General features: G+C 36.6%; 1 protein-coding gene and 1 long non-coding RNA gene across 3 annotated transcripts in view; one reads left to right on the top strand and one right to left on the bottom strand.

The window, feature by feature from the left end:
* Positions 1–17,965, top strand: part of LOC137432531 (zinc finger CCHC domain-containing protein 7) — a 487,923-nt gene that overhangs the window by 298,358 nt on the left and 171,600 nt on the right. The window lies entirely within an intron of this gene.
* LOC137437778 (uncharacterized) lies at positions 227–2,569 on the bottom strand. Its single transcript, XR_013624314.1, has 3 exons — positions 2,367–2,569; positions 1,203–1,425; positions 227–862 (listed from the first exon to the last, which is right to left on the bottom strand). It is a non-coding gene; the product is annotated as an uncharacterized LOC137437778 (long non-coding RNA).

Genomic DNA, 17,965 nt, shown 5'->3' with positions numbered 1-17,965 from the left:
AAGTGAAATGTATCACACTGCATGATAAATTATTACCCCGCGCACACACAAAGCGAAAAGCAGGGTTAAGCAATTGGTTCACTTTGTCTGTTTGTCTGTGAACATCAGTTTTATGATCGAGGAACAACTTTATTCCAATTGAATGGTTTATTTTGAACACAAATCGCGACATTAACCAGAAAGCAAACATGTAGTTTAACATAGAGTCCCTGTATATAGAGAGTTGTGTCAACTCAAATTTGGACGCCATTTTGTGTCTAAGTGTGTCGGATTAGATATACATGTACATTCGCGATATGGGGTGATATATTCTAAACCTGCTAAAAAAAAATTTACTACACATATTTAGTCTTATTATTACATACAGGTGATATTTGTTTTGTCAAAAACTCAGCTATTGCTGTGAAAAAGAGCTGTGTGGTGATATTAAAAGTGGTATGGCAATGCATATTACAAGCCAACACTGCATATAAGAGCTAACATTATAAGTAAGACAAACCAATGCTGTCGTTCTCTGAATTTTAATAACTTTTAGAAAGGAGTGTGGGCATATCCAATATTTTTTAAAGGGTGCCGAGAGCAATTCCGGTGTAGGACTTCCAGCCGACATATAGTCTAACACACTTAAAACAAATTCTGTACGTGGTATTGCCATATTTCTATAGTGTACAACTTTCGTTTTATCGACATCGAGCTTCCTGTTTCAACTTTGCTTTGCATATTGATCTTGCTGTTCTTTTTGTCTTCCTCAATTGATCGTTCAGTTTTTTATTTTTCTCCTCCAATCTCAGCAGCCGTTCTTCAATAGAATCACTAGTATCTTGGCCCTCTTGTGTATCAGTGTCCATAGGTTCACTCTCAGCTACAAAAGAGCACATATACAATTAATGGCCAACTGGAAAATTGGTATGTACAATTGCTCAGTATTCTGTAGATAAATGTTGTAATCGGGAAAGATAATTTTATACTTAACGTTAAATAGAACACAATTTTTTTACAATTTAATTTTGCAAAATATTTAGAATAATGTAAAAAGAAAATGGCAACAGGAGGATAGTCATCATAATCTGAACGTACAATTATAGTTCAAAGAGCTATACAAATATAGACAAGCACATGCCTGTCATTTTGTAATCGTTTAAAATATGTCATTGATTGAACATGTCCTGCCATGATTTTGTAATAAATAAACCAATTCTTACATTGAGATTCATTTGAGGAGTCAATACGTTCATGAGTGGAGTAGGTGTGGTCGGACAAGTTTGGTAGATGTAGTCTCTCAGTTCTGGACGGTCCACGCTTCTTGGGGGAGTTGCGCAGCTTCACGGGTTTCCGGTAGCTAAATATTGTTGGAACTGCAGAGCACTTCAACCTCTTTTTGTCATCAGCTCGCCCCCTCTCAAACTGATTCACATCGAAATGTTCCTGCAATCATACAATGAGTGTCCTTGATGTATTTATTTATTGAAATTTTTATTCTAACACAACACAGTTTAATTTTAATGAGCTGTCATGTACTAGTACTTCCACAACAGAAAATCACATGGACAATCTTCCGGAAGATGGCCAGACAAATCGCTAGCTCTATCGACCACATGTATATTGATATCAAACAGGGATAACAGCTTTTGAAAGTTGAGCCAGTTTTAAATGTGGGTACACAAATACACCTGTTTTACTGCATTAATCACCTAGAAATATTGTATGTTTTGGGAACGATAGCTGTCACCAGGTTAAATATATAGGGATTGTCCAATGTGCAAAATCTTCCATCACTACAATTTGGCCATAAATCCCGGGGTGGGAAATATTTGAGCAAATATGCCACAAGACGCATGAGCACTGTACAAAGCAAACAATAACTCGTCAAATTTTGGACGTATGGATGGCTGCACAACCCGCAAAAAAATTGAGCAGGTCCCCCCCTAAAATTGCTTTTATGATTGCCGATTAGGCTAAAGATTTTAAACCAAAAAAATAACTTGCCTCGGAATAAGTTTTGAATGGACGGACAGACAACTGAAAACAAAACGGACCATGGGTTTCCCACCCCTATAAAATCAAAATTAATTCCCTCTGAAAAAATACAGTGACATTGCCCGCAGACTACCCAACCGCAGACCAGGCAATGTCACTGTACCGGGACATTTCATCAATTAATGACAATATGCGGTCCGCTAGGACTACCCGAAAAAAATTGAGCAGGGTTCTTCCCACGGAAATGCATTTTTGGTCAGCTCCTTGAAGATTATAAACAAACACAAATCACTTCCCTTTAAAAGGGTTTTCAACGGACAGACAACCAAAAAAAAACCGAGCAGATAGAATTGCTTTTGAACATCGATCATCAAGCGGCGTGGGCCTACCTGGCAGAGTCTCGAGGAGTCGATCGCTTTCCAGCTCTTTCGTCTGACTTTCGCTTCCCAAATTTGTCTTCTGACTTTATCACTTGGAAATCTATACATCTTATATTTCCCAGATTGGTTTGAACAACCAAAAGCAGAACAACCAGTCATTTTGTTTGGCAATAAACAACATTCCCGTACCAAGCTGACGTTCACGCACGGTGAAGTTAGACACAAAATGGCGCCACGAAATCACATGACCAGAAATCTCGGGTCAGCGCATGGCGCAACTCTCTTTATACAGGGACTCTAGTTTAACAGTACTTTGCTTCTGAATTTGTCCCGATCGTGAATGTATAGACAGGAGTGAGATGAATTGTTTTACCCTGCCTGTCTGGCAGTCTCAACAAAATTAAAAATCTTTCCAAACAGGAAAGTTACTGTTTTTAACTGTTTGAGTGCTGAATTTTCCAGTATGCAATACTAAAATATGGTGACCATCAGCACGTTCCCGTGAGGTCGTACGGTCGTGTTCGGCTGCACTTCCCAATTGTTGGAATTTTGCTTCATCTTTGAGGATATCCATCATTTTGTTGATGTAATCGATTTTATTCAAGATTGCAACTCCGGTGCCTTTATCAGGTTTACAAATGTGAATGTCACCATTCCTCCTCAATCCTCGTATTGCCAAGAGACAGTGTCATTGCATGTGAACGTCATTTGGGGTTCCACGGATACGGGTTGATGCATTGACAGTTGAGCAAAAAGGAGTTCAAACTCGGCAAAGATTTCTTCCCTCTTGATATTGTGGTTGGGAATGCCAAAGTCAAAACCATATTCGCCAGAGCGAACTTTTCCATGTCAGACTGCCTATGATCCAATTGATTGAACACGTGTTTGAAAGTGAAATGATTTGGCTCTCTGATCAAAGACTCATCCAAACACTCGATGGTTCGTTGACGTTTCTTTTGCGCAGTGACCTCTGCACGTTGATCAATCGCTGCAATATATCGACACAATCGGATCGTGTCGAACAACGATATGAAACCACATGCTGTGTTCCAGGCCTTGCGCAACACCAACATGTCTACCAAGTTTCGTCTGAATCCGTCCATAACGTTTTGAGATATCCTGCTATATGTCGTTTTTGGCCCTATCTATCTCCCAGTGGTGAAGAATCACTTAAAACATTATACTAGTCGGATCTGAATCCGGATCATCACCAAAATCTAATCATTTCGTCCTTGTCAAACACGCTACCTCTTTGTCAAATTTCGTACGAATTCGTCCACAACTTTTTGAGATATCTTGTTCACAAACAGACAAGCTCCCGATGCTCCCGATGTCCCTGCTCTCAAATGTTGTGTTTGTGTGCTTCCTCCCCTTCTCTCCCCATCTTGTCGACCGCTCCCCTTTTTATATACTTTGTTTGCTTGTTTGTTTGATTTGTTTGTTTGATAAATGTTAGCTCTTTCACGAGCCTCGACTCTGTATACAAAAAAAAAAGAAAAAAGCAGACAGGTGAAAACATAACCTCCATGCACCTTCAGTGGCGGAGGTAAATATGGAGGTGGCCCCAAACCACATCACTTAGAAGGGATGATGCATTCGTTTTTGTGTGTATTGTTTGCTCATGGCACATGCATACTTCATCATCATCATCATCTTGTGTATGCAACACCTAGTTTGCTAATTTGCATCTTTATAGTGCATGGCTGTGCTCCCGATGGATCTAGGCAATAGTATCAAATTTGGCCACGGCACTGGCATACAATGGGCCCTTTCTTTTTGTAAAGCTACCGTGGGATCTTTAACATCCACCAGCGAATGCTGGCAGATGGGACAGCTGGCTTAATGTCCCTCCCACCCTCAAAGGACAGTGTATTAGTTGATGCAATGCCCTACTTGTGAAGCACCAGGATGACAGTTTATTTTCACGCAGGGAATTGAATCCCAACTAAACAACCCCTTTGAGATATCCTGCCAGCCTGCAGTACTTCATCATTTATTACTTTATAAACTACCTCTTCAAACTGTGGTGTATAGATTAATGGTAGATAAAATGAAAACATACATGAACACAAAATGAAATATAACAACAAGAACAACATGCATTTTAAGGCCATTTTCCCTGCAAGACCGGGGGTTAGCCTTGCGGTCCCCATGACAATGAAATATATGAAACAAAAATGAAATCTATTCTAAAATAAGCTTAAAGCAAAGACATTTCACTGGAATAATGGGCCCCAATAGTTAAGAGCTTACATTTTAAAGGGATATCAAATGAATCTTTTTTTCAACAGCTAGCATCACAATTAAATCACACCACATTCTTGATTATACCAAGTAAGGTCTAGTGGTGGTTTTCATTTTTGTTTTGTTTTTTTGAAAATTGCTTGATGTCCTTATGGTCGGTGCTCCACAGTTGGCTGAACATTCTGAAACACTTGTTTTTTTGGTGTTCTTCCAAATACCGTCATATATAGAGAACAAGAATGCATGTCCTCAATGACAAAACCTCCAAGTGCACCTTAAAATGGGCAGTGTAGATTTTACCTTTAAGTAACTGAATATTAAATAAATAACTTGTACAAAGGAAAAAGATATATAAATTAATGAATCAAGATGCTATGTCAGCATCCGTGATGGCAATGTATATTAATAAAAAAAATTCTTAATGTTGTATGTTGGTGTATACAAAATGGTAGTATATACAAAAAAATAATTAATTCAAACGTGTGTGTTTGTAGTGAAGATGGTGAATAAATAACTCTCTGTAGTTGTTATGGTAAAGTGTATATAATAAATACATTTGTTTAGGTGGTATGCAGATCATGGTGATGTTCGTATACATATACAAATAATTCAAGGTGGTATGTATAAATAGCAGTGACGATAAAATGTATATAAAAAATAGTTCAAGGGTGAATGGAGGTCATTGAGATGAAGTATGTATGAATATATAATTCAAGGTGGTATGGATAAATAGCAGTGGGGGTAAAATGTATATAAATAAATAAATAAAGGTGGTATGTATAAATAGCAGTGATGGTAAAATGTATATAAATAAATAAATAAAGGTAGTATGTATAAATAGCAGTGATAGTAAAATGTATATAAATAAATAAATAAAGGTGGTATGTATAAATAGCAGTGATGGTAAAATGTATATAAATGAATAAATAAAGGTGGTATGTATAAATAGCAGTGATGGTAAAATGTATATAAATAAATAAAGGTGGTATGTATAAATAGCAGTGATGGTAAAATGTATATAAATAAATAAAGGTGGTATGTATAAATAGCAGCGATGGTAAAATGTATATAAATAAATAAAGGTGGTATGTATAAATAGCAGTGATGGTAAAATGTATATAAATAAATAAAGGTGGTATGTATAAATAGCAGTGATGATAAAATGTATATAAATAAATAAAGGTGGTATGTATAAATAGCAGTGATGGTAAAATGTATATAAATAAATAAAGGTGGTATGTATAAATAGCAGTGATGATAAAATGTATATAAATAAATAAAGGTGGTATGTATAAATAGCAGTGATGGTAAAATGTATATAAATAAATAAAGGTGGTATGTATAAATAGCAGTGATGGTAAAATGTATATAAATAAATAAAGGTGGTATGTATAAATAGCAGTGATGATAAAATGTATATAAATAAATAAAGGTGTTATGTATAAATAGCAGTGATGGTAAAATGTATATAAATAAATAAAGGTGGTATGTATAAATAGCAGTGATGGTAAAATGTATATAAATAAATAAAGGTGGTATGTATAAATAGCAGTGATGGTAAAATGTATATAAATAAATAAAGGTGGTATGTATAAATAGCAGTGATGATAAAATGTATATAAATAAATAAAGGTGTTATGTATAAATAGCAGTGATGCTAAAATGTATATAAATAAATAAAGGTGGTATGTATAAATAGCAGTGATGGTAAAATGTATATAAATGAATAAATAAAGGTGGTATGTATAAATAGCAGTGATGGTAAAATGTATATAAATAAATAAAGGTGGTATGTATAAATAGCAGTGATGGTAAAATGTATATAAATGAATAAATAAAGGTGGTATGTATAAATAGCAGCGATGGTAAAATGTATATAAATAAATAAAGGTGGTATGTATAAATAGCAGTGATGATAAAATGTATATAAATGAATAAATAAAGGTGGTATGTATAAATAGCAGTGATGGTAAAATGTATATAAATGAATAAATAAAGGTGGTATGTATAAATAGCAGTGATGGTAAAATGTATATAAATAAATAAAGGTGGTATGTATAAATAGCAGTGATGGTAAAATGTATATAAATGAATAAATAAAGGTGGTATGTATAAATAGCAGCGATGGTAAAATGTATATAAATAAATAAAGGTGGTATGTATAAATAGCAGTGATGGTAAAATGTATATAAATAAATAAAGGTGGTATGTATAAATAGCAGTGATGGTAAAATGTATATAAATAAATAAAGGTGGTATGTATAAATAGCAGCGATGGTAAAATGTATATAAATAAATAAAGGTGGTATGTATAAATAGCAGTGATGGTAAAATGTATATAAATGAATAAAGGTGGTATGTATAAATAGCAGTGATGATAAAATGTATATAAATAAATAAAGGTGGTATGTATAAATAGCAGCGATGGTAAAATGTTTATAAATAAATAAAGGTGGTATGTATAAATAGCAGTGATGGTAAAATGTATATAAATAAATAAAGGTGGTATGTATAAATAGCAGTGATGGTAAAATGTATATAAATAAATAAAGTTGGTATGTATAAATAGCAGTGATGGTAAAATGTATATAAATGAATAAATAAAGGTGGTATGTATAAATAGCAGTGATGGTAAAATGTATATAAATAAATAAAGGTGGTATGTATAAATAGCAGTGATGGTAAAATGTATATAAATAAATAAATAACAGTGGTATGTATAAATAGCAGTGATGGTAAAATGTATATAAATAAATAAATAACAGTGGTATGTATAAATAGCAGTGATGATAAAATGTATATAAATAAATAAATAACAGTGGTATGTATAAATAGCAGTGATGGTAAAATGTATATAAATAAATAAAGGTGGTATGTATAAATAGCAGTGATGATAAAATGTATATAAATGAATAAATAAAGGTGGTATGTATAAATAGCAGTGATGGTAAAATGTATATAAATGAATAAATAAAGGTGGTATGTATAAATAGCAGTGATGGTAAAATGTATATAAATAAATAAAGGTGGTATGTATAAATAGCAGTGATGGTAAAATGTATATAAATAAATAAATAAAGGTGGTATGTATAAATAGCAGTGATGGTAAAATGTATATAAATGAATAAATAAAGGTGGTATGTACAAATAGCAGTGATGGTAAAATGTATATAAATAAATAAAGGTGGTATGTATAAATAGCAGTGATGGTAAAATGTATATAAATAAATAAATAAAGGTGGTATGTATAAATAGCAGTGATAGTAAAATGTATATAAATAAATAAATAAAGGTGGTATGTATAAATAGCAGTGATGGTAAAATGTATATAAATAAATAAAGGTGGTATGTATAAATAGCAGTGATGGTAAAATGTATATAAATAAATAAATAAAGGTGGTATGTATAAATAGCAGTGATGGTAAAATGTATATAAATAAATAAATAACAGTGGTATGTATAAATAGCAGTGATGGTAAAATGTATATAAATAAATAAAGGTGGTATGTATAAATAGCAGTGATGATAAAATGTATATAAATGAATAAATAAAGGTGGTATGTATAAATAGCAGTGATGGTAAAATGTATATAAATGAATAAATAAAGGTGGTATGTATAAATAGCAGTGATGGTAAAATGTATATAAATAAATAAAGGTGGTATGTATAAATAGCAGTGATGATAAAATGTATATAAATAAATAAAGGTGGTATGTATAAATAGCAGCGATGGTAAAATGTATATAAATAAATTAAGGTGGTATGTATAAATAGCAGTGATGGTAAAATGTATATAAATGAATAAATAAAGGTGGTATGTATAAATAGCAGTGATGGTAAAATGTATATAAATGAATAAATAAAGGTGGTATGTATAAATAGCAGTGATGGTAAAATGTATATAAATAAATAAAGGTGGTATGTATAAATAGCAGTGATGGTAAAATGTATATAAATAAATAAAGGTGGTATGTATAAATAGCAGTGATGGTAAAATGTATATAAATTAATAAATAAAGGTGGTATGTATAAATAGCAGTGATGGTAAAATGTATATAAATAAATAAAGGTGGTATGTATAAATAGCAGTGATGGTAAAATGTATATAAATAAATAAATAACAGTGGTATGTATAAATAGCAGTGATGGTAAAATGTATATAAATAAATAAATAACAGTGGTATGTATAAATAGCAGTGATGGTAAAATGTATATAAATGAATAAATAGTTCAAAGTTGCATGGAGGTCATGGAGATGGTGAAGTGTGTAAAAATATATAATTCAAGGTGTTATGTTGGAAGTGGACATTGTAAAGTCAACAACAACACAACATGCATTTTAAGGCCATTTTCCCTGCTCGAGCGGGGGTTAGCCTTGCGGTCCCCATGACAATCTTCTCCATTTTGCCCTATTTTCTGCATCTCTCCTTGTTAACCCCCTTGCCCGCATTTCTTCTTCCACCATCTTTAGCCAAGTCTGTCTCGGTCTTCCGAGAAATTCCCATTGTAAAGTCGATGTAAATAAATAAATAAATAAGTAAATCAAGTTGGTTCAAACAGAATAGTGGATGAAAAAAAAAATGGAAACACCAGGGTACACGAGCCATACAACATGTATGCAAAGTATGGGATCGCCACAGGTACGTGACCCGTGTGTGAAGTATGCATATCTCTTCCCGGTATTCCTCTCGTCATGCATATATAAGTGCTTGTGGGCTTCCCTCTCTCTCCCCATCTTGTCTGCCCCTCCCTTTATTGTTTTATGTGTTCGTTTATGTTTTTTGTGTTTTAGGTGCTAATGTGTGTTTAATGTGCTAGCTCTTACACGAGCCTCGATCTTGTATACAAAACAATAAAATAAAATAAAACAAAATGTAACATAATAACCACCAGTCGGCCATCTTAGATCTGATCTCGAAAATAAATGATGTGCATATGGACACCATCATGTATTGTCTTTATGCCAAGTGTGAACAAAATTGGTCCATACATCTCCGAGATATGGTTGCAGACGGACGAGACCCAATCCATAAGCCCCCTTTTCGGACTAAGTCCAACATGGGCTAATAATTCAAGGTTGGATGGATGTCGTGAAGATGTTGAAGTGTCCTCAAACCACCCGATTGACAAATGCCCTGTGGACTAGAGCATTGTTGTCCTGAAAGACACCCCTCCCAGCATGGAAGAAATACTGCAAAATGGGATGCAGATGATCGCTCAGGATGGTAAGATAGCGCACTACATCCACTCTGTTTTCTATACATGAGAATACGGCCATGGTACAAGCATGCAATGAGTGCTTATTACCAGTCGAACTGCAGATAGGTTGGAAAGCAGTGTTGCTGCAACATGCTGCATTGCCATCCTGAGCGATCATCTGCATGCCATGATGTACATGGTATCTATACTATAAGAGAGACTATCAGAGATGGCCAAACGGATCATCGCCAAACTTTCAGAGGTTCATCAGTGAGTGATGGGGAGTGTTTTTGGCAAAAGGTTTGTTTTTTTTCATTTTGAAATAAATAATTGGATTTCTTTTTTGATTTTTTTTTTTAACCCATAAAGGGCTCGATTTACTGGTTAGTAGCCCAGAAATTCTTTTTTACTATTGGCTTTTCTCCAACAATTAGAAGGAACCTTTCATAAATTAACCTGGGTATTATACAGTACATTGTAAGAAAGGTCATGATTCGTTCTTTGGGTTGACTTCAGTTTAAACTCGTTTGCATACAAATATGGCTAGAACATGCCCATACAATGATGATATTTGACAGGGCCATGATCACCCGATTTTGGCAGGCCAGCAGGTCGACCGAACATGACCGTGGTCAACACGCACAGGTATAAATAAATTGGTATAAATAAATAAATAAAGGTGGTATGTATAAATAGCAGTGATGGTAAAATGTATATAAATAAATAAATAAATAAAGGTGGTATGTATAAATAGCAGTGATGGTAAAATGTATATAAATGAATAAATAAAGGTGGTATGTATAAATAGCAGTGATGGTAAAATGTATATAAATAAATAAAGGTGGTATGTAAAGGTGGTAAATAAATAAATAAAGATCATGTGTTGCAGCCATGATCACCCGATTTTGGCAGGCCAGCAGGTCGACCTGTGCGTGTTGGCCACGGTCGTGTTCGGTCGACCTGTGGCGTATTGGCCACGGTTGTGGCCCGATGCGCTTTTTGGGTTAAATCGCTCTGTGGTGCCTTAGCCTTTGTAGCTATGTGAAAGGTAATATTAAATGATCCCTGACCCCATTCCTTATTGGATTTATTTCGGAAGTATTTCGGCCCCCACAAAAATAAGAAAAACAAAACAAAATTTGATTTCTTCAAAAAAGACAACAGGATTAGAAGAGCACCGGGCAATACCGGATACCCCTGCTAGTGTAAATAATTCAAGATGGTGCATCTCTTGCGGTGATGGAAAGGTGTATATCAATAAAGAAGTCAATTGGTTGGTCATGAGTATGGTCAAGTGTATATAAATAAATAGAGGTCTTATGTTGGTACTTGGTAGTGGAGCTCGTAAAGTGTATATAAAGAATTAAAGGTGGTATGTAGGTTGTAGAATGGTAAAAGGTATGTAAAAAAAAACCCCCAAAAAACTCAAGGTGGTATGTCTACGGCGGTGATGTTAAGTTGCATGGAAGTAAATTATGCAGTTGTGTATTGGTAGTGAAAAGGGTGAAGTGTGTGTATGTATATAAATAAATGGTTTTTAAAAGCATATACCGGAACTGCACAAGTCTGTTCTATTCTCTCCCGTTAAAAAAAAAATCTTTTTTAATTTGCCGGATTTCGGAAATGCATTTGTGTCCCATGACTTTTAGCTTCAATCCCCAAATTATTTGACTTGACTCACACCCAGATATTATTTCATACATGTGCCGAATATGAAAGAAATGCGTCTAATAATTTTAAGTGGACGCTCCGGGCAGATGCAGAGACTGACTGACTGACCAGCTGACAGAAAGACGGACAAACTGACAAGTCCCGAAATACAAGCTCTAAGTTGGGCTGATGGCCGCTTGAGGGTCAAATGCCATCGTCATCGTCCTCGTCATTGTTATTATTATCATCATCATCATCATCATCATCATCATCATCATCATCATCATCATCATTGCCATTGGGCTAGTATTGCCATCGTCATTGTACATTGGATGCAGCTGCCTTCCATTACCCACCTTATTGGCTTTGGTGGATTTTTTATTGGTTTTGGTGTTCAATATTTCAAAAGGAAAATTATTTAATCTCTGATAGTGATAGTATTCATGCAAGCTGCCAAGGAAAAAAAAATGTCCAGGTGTCCTTGCTAATCACCAACTAAGCCTGCACCTGTACTGACCGCAAATGTGTAAGAGAGGGGTTTGGAATTATGAAGGAGTATCAGTGAATGATAAAGGTCATATGTTCAGGTGTGGCTATAACACAAGGGTCATATGTATGTTTATATATATATATATATATATATATATATATATATATATATATATATATATATACATATATATATATATATATATATATATATATATATATATACTGTATATATATATATATATATATATACATACATACATACATACATACATACATACATACATACATACATACATACATACATGGTGTTTCAATACAATGTTTAATACTATTTCAGAAAATTTAATACAACATTACAGCGAGGCGCAATGTTTAGTTTTACCACCAGTGATAGCTAACACATGGCATTAGTGTATGATGGAATGATTTCATGTCATCAATCACCTGTTGCCCATAAGGCAGTTGGTAACATCAGTATGGTATAGTTTTTGATATGCACAGTGCCTTCAGAGAGTATTCACATCACTTGAATTTTTTTCACATTTTGTTGTGTTACAGCCTGAATTAAAAATGGATTAAATCGAGATTTTTTTGTCACTGATGTACACATAATACTCCATAATGTCAAAGTGGAATTTTGTTTTTGGAAATTTTTCCAAATCGATGAAAAATGAAAAGTTTAAATGTCTCGAGTTCGTAAGTATTCAACCCCCTTGCTATGCCACTCCAAATTGAGCTCTGGTGCATCCAAATTCCTTTGATCATCCTTGAGATGTCTTTACAACTTGAATGGAGTCCATCTGTGGCCAATTCAATTGATTGGACATGATTTAGAAAGAAACACACCTTTCTACATAATGTGCCACAGTTGACAGTGCATGTCAGAGCAGAAAATCTACCATGAAGTGGAAGGATCTGTCCGTAGATGTCTAAGAAACTCCACAAATCCAGATGTGCAAAGCTGATACAGACATACCCAAGAAGACTCGAAGCTGTAATGGCTGCCAAAGGTGCTTCTTCCAAATATCAAATTGATTCAAGGGGCTGAATACTTATGGAAATTAGATATTTACTGTATTTCATTTTCAATAACATTTTAAAAACTCGAAAAACATGCTTTAACTCTGTCATTATGGGGTATTTTGTGTAGACTCTCCCACCTCTCCCACCCCCCACCTCCCTTCCCATGCCTCCTCCCCCCAAGCCCTCTCCCTCCCACAGATCTCCCGGTGTCCCTGCTCTCAAATGTTGTACTTGTGTGCTTCCCCCTCTCTCCCCATCTTGTCTCCCGCTCCCTTTAATTACATCTTATGTGTCGGTTTTTATTTTTATTTTTATTTTTTTTGTCATTAATGTTAGCTCTTACATGAGCCTCGATCTTGTATACAAAAAAAAAAAGATCGTTGACAAAAAAATGTAAATTTAACCCATTTTTAATTCAGGCTGTAACAACACTGTGAAAAAGTCGAGGGGTGTGAATACTTTCTGAAGGCACTGTAAATATATATATATATTTTTAATGTTTTTTTTGGTTTTAGAGTGTAAGCATGTGTTAGAAAAATAATGGAGATATACGATTGATGGCAGCTGGTCATCAACAATTTTTTTTTTTTAAACAACTGGGTCTGAGGTCACAGAGGGGCTTGAGCACAAGTTGCACACGTGTGCGTGCGCACACACACACACACACACACACACACACACACACACACACACACACACACACACACACACACACACACACACCGATTAGAGAACACTGAACTCAATGTTAGACAAACACAGCCACTGTGCCTGTGGGGTGGGGGAGTAGTTGGGAAGTGACATTACTACCCAGAGCACTCCCAGCGACGTTTTCTCCCTACTTTCTTCCTTGCATTTTCTGTAATCAGTTTGTTATAATTCAGAATATAAGGTGTTCATGTGATTATCCTGCATTATCTGTCATGCTTTCTCAGGAGGAATGCCTATGGAGACAATACTTACAGTATGTGTGTGTGGTCGGGGCAGAAAATAAGTTCCATGAGGGTAATGCTTGTTCAAAGTAAAGGATGATCTAATATTTGAAGGGGCAGGGGGTTGGGGGGAGTATCGAAGTGATAGAGTTGGTGGAGAATTTTGAAGGTATCGAAGAAGCAGTTATTACCTTCGCAAAAGCGGAAGGTTATGTTTTGATCGCTGTGTATTTATTTGTATGTCTGTGTGTGTGTGTGTGTGTGTATGTTATTCGCATAACTCAAAAAGTATTCAACCGAATTGCATGAAATTTGGTGGGATGATTGGTTATTATACGGGACACATTTGATTAGATTTTGGGAGCAATCGGGTCAAAGGTCAAGGTCACGAAAAGGTCAAAATCGTATTTTTATTTGTCATAACTCGGTCAATTCTTATCCGATTTGCATGAAATCAGCACCAAACTGTTCACTGTTCTGTTCCCTACACTCCCATGCCAAGTACAGAACAGTAGCTGCGGCGAAGGTATGCGCTCTACCGAGTGCCCGTTCTAGTTGGTATTTTATTTTTGCAAAATTTATTTTTGTTGAACGGGATATGAGAGAGAAGGTTGAGCTCTGGTGCATCCAAATTCCTTTGATCATCCTTGGGATGTCTTTACAACTTGATTGGAGTCCATCTGTGGCCGATTCAATTGATTGGACATGATGTAGAAAGAAGCACACCTTTCTACATAATGTCCCACATGTTGACAGTGTTCAAATGATATTTAAAATATAACATTTCTATATTGTAATCTATCTATAACAACTGTGTTACACATCTAGATTATTTGCCATTCCTCACTGTAACAAAACCCTTTATTGTTCTTTAATTGAGCGGTATCCAAACCGCCAGGTGTTTGAAGTCTAAATTTGTTGACTTCACAGGTAAAGCTCAAACTATAAACGCATGGCACTGTACACAGCAGAGCAACTGATGACTGGCTCTTCTCCCCTTCATCCTCTCTCCTTTAGCCTCGATCCTTTTACTTTCAGCTTCGAGCCTTTTATCTTCCCTCCAGAATCTTTCTCTTTCAATATCCCTTTCTAAGAGTCTTTACTCCCTCTCCAGAGCCTACTGTTCAGCCCCAAATTGCTGCAGTTTCTTGCCCTCTAAGCCTAAATGCCTTCCACAACCTGCAACAGCCTTTCCATCCTCAACTTGCTTTCCCGTTTATATTGACTCTGTGAGAGAGCATTTGTGCAAGCAACCTTCTCATAATTGCTAGATTATTCTACATGCATAAGCAACCAGTAAAGTGTACATCGTGTAAAATCAGGGGGCTCACAGGTAGATGCATCAAAAGGTGCAAGGGGGCTGCAGCCTGCCTACCACCAAATGAGTTTCTTGTTTGTCTGGGTTCAATTCTCAAGCTGACTATATAAATGTCAGATTGAAACTTCGCAGCCACGGCATTGCGTCACAAAGTGTACAATTCATTGGATAGATGGGAAACTGGGGACCTGCTTGCCAGTGTTAGCAAAATATCCTGTGGTGTCTTTCAACGAAGAGTCAGCAAGTTATTGCTCGTTCTTTGCTCCCTCTCCAGAGCCTGAGCAAAGTACAAATTCCTGACCGAACTTCACACTCTTGCTGGAGTGGACTGGAAACTGCCAGTAAAAGGATATCTCAATGAAACCTCATGATGACCTATCAGGTTGTTGGAGGAGTGCTATGTCTGTCAGGGCATGCTATATATTTTGATGATGGTGTCTATACAGTTTAAATTGCAAAAGTTGTTATTTATTTGTCCTAAAGGGATTCCGTCTGTTGTTTTAACAAACAGAAATTGATCACGTGAAATATTTGACTTGGTGCAGGAAATTGCAAAAGGAAATTTTCTTCTGACTTTCTTGGAGAGGGCTCTGTCTTTCAACCAAATGAAAACAAGAGACTTGTTAAAAAAAAACCCTGCGATATAATGTTCAACATTGGCAATTCGCACACACACTATATCCTGAACTCCAAAATGCTTTTGCCAGAGTTGCAGTCGTTGAAGTTATAGTTGCAGTCCTTATGGTTATCCACAACCTGTTGTTGGCAGACTATATCTCCAAACTGGCCCGTTGTGGGTTGCCGACTTGGAACCATCAACACAGTGAAGTCCCTACTTGGCTGTTATTCGTAATGATGTAGAGAACAGTCTCTTCTTAATGCCCTCGACGTGTCAGTATCTTGACAGAAAAGCGAACATTTTTCCTTTGTTTTTCCTTTGTTTTTCCCTACCAGGAAATTGACTTGCGAACCTTTTGTTATCCTCCTGCAGAAGGGTCTCAGCCTTACTATGTATGCTCTTTCACTTATGTTCCAGTTTTGCCTCTTCTGCTCTTTCTATTCTTCCTGTTTCAGTATTTTATACACTCATGCAAGTAAGCCATGTTTTGTTACTTTTTCAAAGATGAAGCTTTCTTTTGGTGTCTAAATAATATATTTATATTCATGCCATAAATATATTACGATCGCACACTTTGGTTTATAACAACATCTTTTGATTGCAACATTTCCCTTTTCACATCTTTAAGTTGTTGTTAATCCAATTGCATTGGGTTTTATAAAATATTGTACTGCTTAATTTGTAGTTTTCATTTCCAGTGCAAAGCAAAAAACTTTCAAGCAAATGAAGCCAGAATGAGAAACAAAAGGAGAATTAATAAATTTTGTTTTACCTGCAGGATACCTAACAAGGGATGGAGGAAATAAACGGTGCAATGGCAATACACATGGAAAGAAACACTTTTATGTTTTGGTTAAGAATTTTATTAAAATAGAACAGCTGTTCAGCAAATTATCCGACGACATGAAATGAAAAAACAACACTGCAATGAAATATCATTGTGTTCATGCATTTGTTGTTTCACTTGCTCCACTTAAATTCACCATTGTTTAATGTCTTGTTCTTTGGGGGTTTTCCAGTCCCTCTGGTTTACAGAACATCCGGCACAACACAAAAACATGGCATGATGTGCAATGGCCGTACATTTCCTGCCATTTTGGATTGGTGTGAAACTGAAACCACATTTATAATGTTGATAGTTCATATATGCACACACTGTCGCACAGTGGTGTGACAGTGGGTGCACTGTCACACGCACCCACTGTCGCACGCACCCGCTGTCGCACGCACCCGCTGTCGCACGCACCCGCTGTCGCACGCACCCGCTGTCGCACGCACCCGCTGTCGCACGCACCCGCTGTCGCACGCACCCGCTGAAGCACGCACCCGCTGTCGCACGCACCCGCTGTCGCACGCACCCGCTGTCGCACGCACCCGCTGTCGCACGCACCCGCTGTCGCACGCACCCGCTGTCGCACGCACCCGCTGTCGCACGCACCCGCTGTCGCACGCACCCGCTGTCGCACGCGCCCGCTGTCGCACGCGCCCGCTGTCGCACGCGCCCGCTGTCGCACGCGCCCGCTGTCGCACGCGCCCGCTGTCGCACGCGCCCGCTGTCGCACGCACCCGCTGTCGCACGCACCCGCTGTCGCACGCACCCGCTGTCGCACGCACCCGCTGTCGCACGCACCCGCTGTCGCACGCACCCGCTGTAACAATTAACTGGATGGGCTTAAAGATCTATTCACCAAGAAAATGGAACTAAAACGGCACTCGGTAAAGTGCATACATGCTCCAGGCGGAACAGTTTGTTTGGTAGTCCACTGATAGGCCGGATCTACATCCGGACCTTAGCCAAATTTTAATTAACTTGGTCTTGTCACCTTACCAACTCCTCCACCATTTTTTGTCATAACCCATCCAAATTTTTTGAAATATCATGCCATAATATATCATTTTGGCCCCATCTCTCAATGGTGAAGAATCACTTAAAATTTCTAAAACTCCTTGGATCCGAATGCAGATCCGGATCTTCACCAAAATCTAATCAATTCGTCCTTGTCACCCACCTAACCTTTGAGATAACCTGCTCACATCCAGAAAGCCTCAATGGTCATTGTCTCACCCTACGGGTAATGTGCTGGTAAACGATAAGTGATAAAACTCAAAAGTAGAAGTCAGACAATAATT

Source organism: Myxine glutinosa, chromosome 8 (genome assembly GCF_964187855.1).
Source record: "Myxine glutinosa chromosome 8, kmMyxGlut1.1, whole genome shotgun sequence".
Taxonomy (NCBI): Eukaryota; Metazoa; Chordata; class Myxini; order Myxiniformes; family Myxinidae; genus Myxine; species Myxine glutinosa.
The sequence above is the reverse complement of the archived record's forward strand: the minus strand, read 5'-3'. Positions and strand labels throughout refer to the sequence as shown.